Source organism: Pinus tabuliformis, chromosome 2_1, assembly GCF_031772625.1.
Source record: "Pinus tabuliformis cultivar Carrire ecotype Pingquan chromosome 2_1, CPIR1, whole genome shotgun sequence".
Lineage (NCBI taxonomy): Eukaryota > Viridiplantae > Streptophyta > Pinopsida > Pinales > Pinaceae > Pinus > Pinus tabuliformis.
In genome coordinates this window covers 454,358,777-454,369,436 of record NC_142299.1, presented here as the reverse complement: position 1 = coordinate 454,369,436, position 10,660 = coordinate 454,358,777, and the positions used below count along the sequence as shown (strand labels likewise).

Here is a 10,660-nt window from a genome sequence, read left to right as displayed (position 1 = left end):
AAAGTGCAGGTGTCACAGTGACCATCTTACTAGTTCTGGAACTTGAGGGTCCTTCCTGGTCTTCGGTGTCCAGGGTGATTTAGGGAGCTCGATTGCTTGCAGCGTGGCTTCCTGTGGGCTACCTGTCATAGGGTTTGTTGTTTTGAGGATTACTTCCCAGTAATGTTTTGACAATGTCTGAAACCACAAACTTGCTTTGAGTTGCTCGTCACTCATCTTGCGCTTGTCTCGGACCCAAGGCGGCTTTCTTGCAGGAGAGTAAATTGTGGGAGTGTGACCCTTACTGTGCTTATATAGGATTCTGAATTTGAATTCAACTATTTTCCCATGCGGCAGCTCATAAATGCGACTTTGGCGGTTATTCCTCTATCTTAATTGCTCGCCACCCGCTCCTTTATGTCTTAAATGGGCCATCATATCATGAACAGTACCAGTAACAATCGATTTCCATCTTTCCTTCGCGGCAGCAAATCCCCAAGGACACAAGTGCGGTTCTTGCATGTATGTTTTGGCCATGTTACGCAGCTCTATAGTAGCCTGTTTTATAGTCCCACGCCCTCTTCCAACTGCATTGGGCACTCGTACTGGGCCGCGTATGGATAGTCAGGTGGGCGAATCTCTCGCATAGGTCTTCCATTTCCCGGCTAGCCTAAGCTGCGAGCACCCATTGTGTTCCCTTGAGTCTACTATCAAATTGCGATGTGTGCATCCTTGTCCTCTTGGGTGCGGGCGCAACCATGCTAGTGGCGCCGCGGCTTGTAGCAGGGTAGGAGAGTTAGCCATGTCTGTTTTCTTCTCCATATAGGTGACTTCTAACTGCAGCTTATCAATTGCTTCATCTAACTTGACACTCTGTGCACAGATTCTGGCCTCTGATGCTTCTAACTTTCCAATTTGCATTTTACCATGCAAGATGGCTTCCCAGAGCTGCTGAATCCTTCCGTGATTGTTGTCCCTGGAAGGGTGGGCTGTATCTGTGTTGGGTTGCTTGGTCATAATGAGACTTCCTTGTTCGGCCGTGCGATCCTCCGATCCTGATTATCTTCTATATTCAAAGGTATCGCCACATTGGACCCCAGTTCGAAATGTCGGCCGTAAAATATTCGCTGCAAGGGGGGTCCAGGGGGGGGAGGCTGCAACCTTTGCGAGCCCCCCCCCGGCGGGGGGTTTCGGGGGCAGCGCCCCCGAAGCTAAAAACAGCTGTAAAATTGCCTTGTAAAAGTATAGTAATTTCTAGTCAATTTGGGCCGTTCATTAGGCAGATGATCTGATGGTAGAAATTATGTTTAGTTTAGGGTTTTTTGCCCTAGAAGGCAACCCCTCTCTTTGTATGAGGGCATTGTATTTGAGGCTGTGTGATAGATGTGTATTCTATAAGCGGGAAATAGAGGGGTGAGACTGTGAGAGAAAACAGAGGATATTACAGCGGATCTGTTGTAGGTTGTGTCTCTTCATTTTGCTGGATAATAGAAAGGAAGGACTGGCTGTTCGGGGTGGACGTAGCCCAAACTAGGTGAACCACGTATATCTATGTCTCTCTTGTTTTATGTGCTTTCTGTGTTTATATTTCTGCAATATTTTATGTGTTCCATTGCTCCATAATATATAATTTTCTAACAACTAGTATCAGAGCCGAAGGTCTATTTGGCTGATAAACTCGCAGGAAAGAAGGGTTCCTGGTTCGAGTGGGAGAAATGGCGGAAGATGGTAAGTTTGGGGTCGAGAAATTTAACGGCCAAAACTTCTCGCTGTGGAAGATGCAGATGGAAGATTATCTGTATCAGAAAGATCTATACCTACCATTGGGCGGAAAATCAAAGATGTCGACGGGCATGACAGGCGAAGAATGGAACCTTCTCGATAGAAAGGCACTCGGAACAATACGGTTGTGCCTTGCTGCGTCAGTCACCTTCAACATTTCGAAGGAAACCACGACAGAGGGTTTGATTCAGACGTTATCAAAACTATATGAAAAACCCTCGGCCTCAAACAAGGTATTTCTTATGAAACAGTTATTTAATATGAAGATGTCGAAAGGTGGATCTGTTGCAGACCATTTAAATGATTTTAATACAGTTACAAGTCAGTTAAGTTCTGTAGGGGTAAACTTTGATGATGAAGTTAGAGATCTGTTATTCTTGTGCTCATTACCGGAAAGTTGGAATGGTTTGGTAATGGCCATTAGTAACTCTGTTTCTGGATCTAGTACTTTAAAGTTTGATGATGTTGTCGGTGCTATCCTTAGCGAGGAAATGCGACGGAAAAGCTCCGATGAGACATCGGGAAATGCTTTGAGTGCAGAGTCTAGAGGAAGAAAAATGGAAAGAGGAAAGAGCTCAGGATATCGCAGTAAATCAAGGAAAGGCAGATCCAAGTCCAGATCGGGGATAGTGTGCTGGAAATGTGGAAAGAAAGGACACCTAAAGAAATACTATAGATCTCGGAAGGGAAAAGAAGGAGATGCACAGCAAGAAAACAATCATGAAGCAAATGTGACAGGTAGGTGTTACAAGATGCTCTGATTCTTTCTTTCGAAAATATTACTGATTCCTAGGTGGTAGATTCAGGGGCTTCATTCCATGCCACACCTGATAAGAAATACTTTCATGACTATGTTCAAGGAGATTTTGGACAAGTTCGTCTGGGTGATGATAAACCCTGTAAAATCATTGGAATGGGTAAGGTTCTTGTAAAACAGCAGAATGGAAACCAATGGCTATTAAAGGAGGTAAGGCATGTTCCAGATCTAAAGAAAAATCTGATTTCAACAGGGCAGTTAGGCGGTGAAGGTTGTGTGACAACTTTCACAGATAAAGCTTGGAAGGTCACCAAAGGAGCCTTGGTAATAGAAAAAGGTGAAAAGGTTGGTACATTGTATTTATGCAATGGTATTTCTAACTTTGTTAATGCTTTAACTTCCAAAGGAGCAGATGCAACATTATGGCATCATAGGCTCGGACACATGAGTGAAAAGGGGATGAAGATTCTTCACTCAAGGAATTTGTTGCTAGGTTTGAAGAATGTTGATTTGGACTTCTGTGAGAATTACATTTATGGAAAACAGAAGAGAGTCAAATTTCTCAGAGTTGGGAAAGAAAAGAAGAATGAAAAATTAGAGCTTGTGCGTACAGATGTATGGGGACCTGCTCAGGTATCATCTCTCGGTGGCTCTCGTTATTATGTTACTTTTATTGATGATGCAACTAGAAAAACTTGGATATATTGTATTAAGAATAAATCTGATGTATTTGATACTTTCAAGAAATGGAAAGCTTTGGTTGAGATTGAGACAGGAAAGAAATTGAAGTGTCTTAGATCAGAAAATGGAGGTGAATATTGCAGCAAAGAGTTTGATAGATACTGTTCAGAGCATGGAATTCGCAGAGAGAAGACAGTTCCAAGAACACCACAAGAAAATGGTGTGTCAGAAAGGATGAATAGAACAATCATGGAGCGTGCAAGGTGCATGAGATTGCATGCAGGATTGCCTTTATAGTTTTGGGCAGATGCTGTAAATACTGCTGTTTATCTAATAAACAGAGGGCCTTCAAGTTCCTTGGATGGTGGTGTTCTAGAGGAAGTATGGACAGGTAAAAAGGTAAACTACTCTATTTTAAAGCCTTTTGGTTGTGAGGCCATAAAGAAAATAGAACAAAGCTTGAGGCAAAGTCAAAGAAATGTACCTTTATTGGATATGGTGTTAATGATTTTGGTTATCGCTTATATGATTACGAAAATCACAAAATCATTAGGAGCAGAGATGTAATATTCAATGAAAAGGTCTTGTATAAGAATCAGTTGTAGGAAAAGAAACAGGAAAAAGAAAACAAGGAATATGCAGTTCTTGATGAAATCACTGAAAAAGTAAAGGTGCCTGAAAATAATAATAATCAACAACCACAACAACAGCAACCACCACAACAACAACAGGCACCCCAAACACCTGAAAGTGGTGTTGGAAGATCTACCAGGATAAGTAGACCCCTTGAACGATACTCTCCTTCATTATATTATCTATTGTTGACTGATTCCGGTGAACCCGAATGTTATGAAGAAGCAATGCAGGTTGAAAGCAAGAAGAAGTGGGAGGTAGCCATGGAAGAAGAGATGGACTCCTTAATGCATAACCAGACTTGGGATTTAGTCAAGTTTCCTGTAGGAAAAACTACCTTGAAGAATAAATGGGTTTACGGGCTGAAGGAAGAAGATGGAGGAAAACAGAGGTATAAAGCTAGACTTGTGGGGAAGGGGTTTGCACAGAAGAAAGGTATTGATTTTGATGAAATATTTTCTCCTGTTGTTAAAATGACTTCAATGAGAACTATTTTAAGTCTTGTAGCAGCTAAAGATTTGCATCTTGAGCAGTTAGATGTAAAGATAGCCTTTCTCCATGGGGATTTGGAGGAAGAGATATATATGCAGTAGCCACAAGGATATGAGGTGAAAGGGAAGGAGAAACTAGTGTGCAGGTTGAAGAAGAGCTTGTATGGCTTAAAATAGGCTCCAAGGCAGTGGTATCTAAAATTTGACAAGTTTATGTCTGAACAAGGTTATACTAGATGTCACTCTAATCATTGTGTTTATTTGAAAAATCAAAATGATGGCAGCTATATTATATTGTTATTGTATGTATATGACATGCTTGTTGCAGGATCTAACATGCAGGAAATAAATGTGCTCAAAATAAAATTGGCAAATTCATTTGCAATGAAGGATTTGGGAGCTGCAAAACAAATCCTTGGTATGAGAATAACTAGAGACAGGAAAAATCGTAAATTAACAATCTCTCATAATGAGTACATACAAAAGGTGTTGAAAAGATTTAACATGCATAATTCAAAACCAGTTAGTACACCTTTTGCTAGCCATTTCAAACTTAGCAAGGAAATGTGCCCAAAGACCCAAGAAGACATGGATTATATGTCTAAAGTTCCATATGCATCAACAGTTTGAAGCTTAATGTATGCAATGGTCTGCACAAGGCCCGCTATTTCACATGCAGTGGGAGTTGTAAGCAGGTACATGAACAATCCAGGAAAGGAACATTGGATGGCAGTGAAATGGATTCTCAGATAATTGAAAGGTACCACAAATCAAGCATTATGCTTTGGTGGTTCAAACATCTCCCTACAAGGATATGTTGATGCAGATATGGCAGGTGAAAGAGATAACAGGAGGAGCACCACAGGATATGTATTTACTGTTGGAGGAACAGTTGTCAGTTTGGTTTCAAAAATCCAAAGTGTTGTTGCACTTTCAACAACAGAAGCAGAGTATGTTGCTGCTTCCATATGCATCAGCAGTTTGAAGCTTAATGTATGCAATGGTCTGCACAAGGCCCGCTATTGCACATGCAGTGGGAGTTGTAAGCAGGTACATGAACAATCCAGGAAAGGAACATTGGATGGCTGTGAAATGGATTCTCAGATATTTGAAAGGTACCACAAATCAAGCATTATGCTTTGGTGGTTCAAACATCTCCCTACAAGGATATGTTGATGCAGATATGGCAGGTGAAAGAGATAACAGGAGGAGCACTATAGGATATGTATTTACTGTTGGAGGAACAGTTGTCAGTTTGGTTTCAAAAATCCAAAGTGTTGTTGCACTTTCAACAACAGAAGCAGAGTATGTTGCTGCTATAGAGGCTAGTAAAGAAATGATTTGGTTAAAAAGGTTTATGGGTGAATTGGGTAAGGAGCATGATATGGGCACGTTATACAGTGATAGCCAAAGTGTCATTCATCTTGCAAAGAACTCAGCATTTCATTCCAGGACTAAACACATACAGCTCAAGTACCATTTCATACGATCAATGTTGGAAGATGGAGAGTTGAAGCTGGAAAAGATACACACTAGCCAGAATCCTGCAGATATGCTAGTTCAAAAGTTGTAACCAGGGAGAAACTGAGAATATGCTCAGTGTCAATTGGTCTTCAAGGATGACGATGAAGATGAGAAATAGCCAGGTCCAAAGAGAAGTCATTTTCTAGCAAATGGAGCAGCGGCGGAGTTGCTACAATCAGTCTCCAAGTGGGAGATTGTCGGGTGTGGAGCCTAATTATCTTCTATATTCAAAGGTATCGCCACATTGGACCCCAGTTCGAAATAGGGGCGGCAACGCTGCCCGTAAAATATTCGTTGCAAGAGGGGTCCAAGGGGGCGGCTGTGACCTTTGGGAGCCCCCACCCCTGGCGGGGGGTTTCGGGGGCAGCGCCCCCGAAGCTAAAAACAACTGTAAAATTACCTTGTAAAAGTATAGTAATTTCTAGTCAATCTGGGCCGTTCATTAGGCAGATGATCTAACGGTAGAACTTATGTTTAGTTTAGGGTTTTTTGCCCTAGAAGGCAACCCCTCTCTTTGTATGAGGGCATTGTATTTGAGGTTGTGTGATAGATGTGTATTCTGTGAGTGGGAAATAGAGAGGTGAGACTGTGAGAGAAAACAGAGGATATTATAGCGGATCTGCTGTAGGTTGTGTCTCTTCATTTTGCTGGATAATAGAAAGGAAGGACTGACTATTCAGGGTGGACTTAGCCCAAACTGGGTGAACCACGTATATTTGTGTCTCTCTTGTTTTATGCGCTTTCTGTGTTTATACTTCTGCAATATTTTATGTGTTCCATTGCTCCATAATATATAAGTTTCTAACAAGATTCTGGCCTCTGATGCTTATAACTTGCCAATTTGCATTTTACCATGCAAGATGGCTTCCTAGAGCTGCTGAATCCTTCCGCGATTTTTGTCCCTGGAAGGGTGGGCTGTATCTGTGCTGCGTTGATTGGTCATAATGAGACTTCCTTGTTCGACCGTGTGATCCACCGATCCACACGGATCCGAGTGGGTTGATGGTTTCTTGATGAGCACCCGTACCCTTCTTCATTGAGGTATGCCCGTTCTATACCAACTTGGCTGCCACGCATGTCCTTCAGTCCATACCTAGAACTGCCTCCTCCATTTTAGCTTCCGCAGCCCCCCTCTAGGTGTGCGCAACACGTTTTCAGACCCACTATACTGCTCCCGTGCTATGCATAAAGTGCCAGGCTAGATGAGCTACCTTTATTCTATTGCGGAGCTTTCTTCTAGCCTTCATCGTTCCTTAGTGGTTACGCATTGCAATTACCGAGTCATCATATTGCAGTTCAATGTTGTAGCTTCCTGCAACCAGTTCTACCATCACTCAATCTCCTCATCGGAATCCACTATACAGGTGCTATCGTACTCCCATGCAACTCCTCGATCCTCTGCGGAATGCACCAGATCTTGGTCCTGTGTTGTTATCTGATAGATGCAATCTAGTTTGTCATCACTTTCCTCGTCGCGCACAGGTTCGTTGTAGCGTTCTGCTTCGGCTGGGTCCAGTGGAACTGTTACTCGCAGTGACTTCTTTTCGAACATCATTTTCTGCCTTTTTAAGCTAATGATCCCTTTCATGTTCGTTGCCCAATCAATCCTAAGCAGTGTAGGGTAAGGATTACTATCATCAACAATTGCTATGACTTCAAAATCGGTCTGTGTACTTACACCGTCGATATCCATGGTTACCCCTTGCAGTCGGCCCATTGGTAAGATCTTTTGTTGGTTAACCATTCGTAGCTGAATCGAGGACCATTGCAGTGCGAGCTTGCCCATGCATTACTAGGTTTGCTTAGGTAATACGTTCGCATCCGAGCCTAGGTCCAAGGTGACCTGATCCATTTCATATTCACTGATTTGCACTGCCAGTCTCATTTCCCATCCAGTGCGCAGAGCATGCCTTCCTATTTTCCGGACTACATGCGACTCACCTGATCTGGCGCACCTCATGATCAGCTCCTGTAGTCCTTGAACGACTTTACTATCTCGCAGTAGTTTCATGCATGTTTCGAGAAAGGTAGTAATCATGGAGGGGTCCACTCCTGGCCCCGTTTGATCCCTCCTACCTGGAGTAGAGGCTTCTGTGAAGCTCCTCTGAGCTTCTCTCGACATCTTCATCCCTGGTTCTGACTCAGAATCTGGTTCCTTTGAACGAGTGTCGTGCCTCTTTCCATTTTCTGCACACTCTTTTCACAGATTTCCTTCTGTAGGTGTGCTTCTCCTCAATACCATATTTATACTAGGGTCCTCTTTGCAAGGTTCTGCTCGCATCATCTGGACATTCTGGGTTGGCGGAGATTGTAGCACTCCCTTTTCACGCATTTGGGTAATTAGCGTTGGACAGTCCACCATCTCATGATCAAACTGTTCACTTTAGGGGCACAAGGTCCTCATCGGGTTAGTGCAGTCACGAGCGTAGTGTCCTAGCCGTCCACAATTATAGCAGATCAGCTATCCACGGCCCCGCCCGGGCCCCATTCCTCTTCCCCAGCGGCATCCTTGAAATCCTCCTCGCACTTCAGTCTGCATTTGATAAGCTAGGGTTATTTCCATCATTAAGTCATAACTTCAACATGTTTGCTCATCATGTCCTACACCCTGTAGTGCATTAACTAGGGTGGCCTTTTTTATGTTCTCATCTGTTATTCCTTGGGCATCCCATATAGACCGTATCACAAACCAGAACCACCCTAGTTCTTCATTTCCTGCACCCTTAAATGTGGGCAGCTTGATCGCACTCGCCATCTCGACTTTTGGTGGAGGTGGGATTGGGGGTGGGGTGGATGGGTTCGATGAAGGAAATGCGGGGGGTGGCATGGATGGAGGTGGTATCAGTGGGAATCGCTCTTTGATCAACTGGACCAAGCTCTCTTGTGAGAACCTCGCGAGCTCCTTCTCACTTTCCCAGGAAATAGAAGCTAAAGGACTGTTCTCTACTCCTCCCGTTCTGCGGTAGCCTCTTCTGCTCCGTGTTACTCCAGACATCAATAAATGTGCATAATCTGTTTTTCACAAAATAGCATCTTAATCCAGGTATTCAATGATTTAATATACCTACCCTGAGGTCCTTGAAGAAACCACCTTTCTGCTTCGCTATAGCTCACAGTTGTATCTATCGCGAACTGAGTAATAAATCCTCCTATCACCCGATTGAGCCAATGATCTACTGCGCATGAAATTTTATCGTCGGTGGCTTCTAGCCTGCGTACCAATTCTGGAGTCCACACAATAGGCTTGTCCAATCCGCACCTTCCCACACTGTCATCCAACCTTGCAATCCACTCGTATAGTTCTACCAGAAACGTTGCGAAGAATATTTCATGAATATCTGTATATATATATATAACGGTCCACCCAATCATCCTCTGTTATTCGCGGATTTCTATTTTCCTGCACTGAGAACTCGTGGACTTTTAGATCCCACCACTCTTCAATCTCTTTCTTTGTCGAGTTCCAATGTTCCAACATCAAACACCCCTTAGGCAGATCTCGGTCCCAGCAACGGAACCATTTGTTGGCTTATATGGGCCTGACCCAAGTTCGGAAGAATTATTTAGCCAAACAAATCTTGCAACTACCGGCCCTTTTGGCAACAGTCCATGAAGTGCGGACTAAGGCCTCACCCGAGGTTGCAGGGGAGGGTGTTGTAACCAGGTTTCCCCACCCTTGGGATGTCTATATGTGAGATGGAGGGTTCGTGCACCATTTCGCAATGTTGTGCTAGCCTGTTTTGCACAGATCCAAACCTGGAACAATCTTTACTAGTTCTTAGCGCGCTATTTATAGATCTGATCTATGTGGTGAAGTATTACTTAGAAAGGTCTTTAAGAAAAAAATTATTAACTTTACTCAGTTTTCATACTTAGATTAACCACAGATTCACATGTATTCAAAATGTAAGCATATGTGCATAGATCAAACAGTGATACCAACCATACAAAAAGCTAGATTTATGATACTTCAGATTAACACAAAATTATCAAACCAACATATCTTTATTTACTTTCAATACATCCAGATCTGCCCTGCGCACTCCGCTGCAGGGGTCCGCATACATAGTTGCGGACTCTTCCAGGCCTCTGTGCACATAGCTGCAGAGCCTGTATCCACCACACTCTCGACTCGGACCTACAGACGCTTACAGATCGTTCTCCTCAAAAACCCATTACAGTAAGATCATATCCAAAACTTAGCTACCTCTACCCATAGAGCCTCACTCTATTTATACTTTTCCATGGACCTATTAGAGTCGGTCCTTACAGCCCTCCGTCAGAGATCTTTTCACTTTTGCATATCATTTTTAGGTGTATCGCTTGTTCCACTTCGTTGCATTTCGCTAGGGGCATGCCATTGACTGACGAGGGGGTCTGGTTGTCTTGTGTTTCCTCATGCTTGTACCTGCAGGGTTAGTCCAAATTCCTAAAAAATTACCAAAGTTCATCGTCATAAATAATTGGTTTCGTTAAAGAAGAGTCTTTAGTCCTAGAGTCTAGGGTTTTCAGTCCTTTGCATATATGTAATAGAAGCCTGCGGGTCATGAGGTTGGTTTCAAAGATTTTCGTTTTATATTCTTTCTCAAAAAAGCATTTAAAGACATTTTTAGTCCAAAACTCTGTTTTGGAACTAAAAATTGTCAAACTTCATTTTTGTAATAATTGTATTTGTTTCATCACAAGAAGATCCAGAGCAAGCCTCTGATCTTTTCCGAAGCCAAATGCCGGATTCCTGCAAAAACAACAAAGTGTCATCAGTTCTCAGAAGTATAATAAAATCCAAAGAACAAAATGACAAAGTGCCAAACAT

General features: G+C 42.8%; 1 pseudogene; it reads right to left on the bottom strand.

Moving 5' to 3' along the window:
• Positions 1-8,425: 8,425 nt before the first annotated feature.
• Positions 8,426-10,660, bottom strand: part of LOC149200880 (iron-sulfur cluster assembly SufBD family protein ycf24-like) — an 88,519-nt pseudogene continuing 86,284 nt past the window's right edge.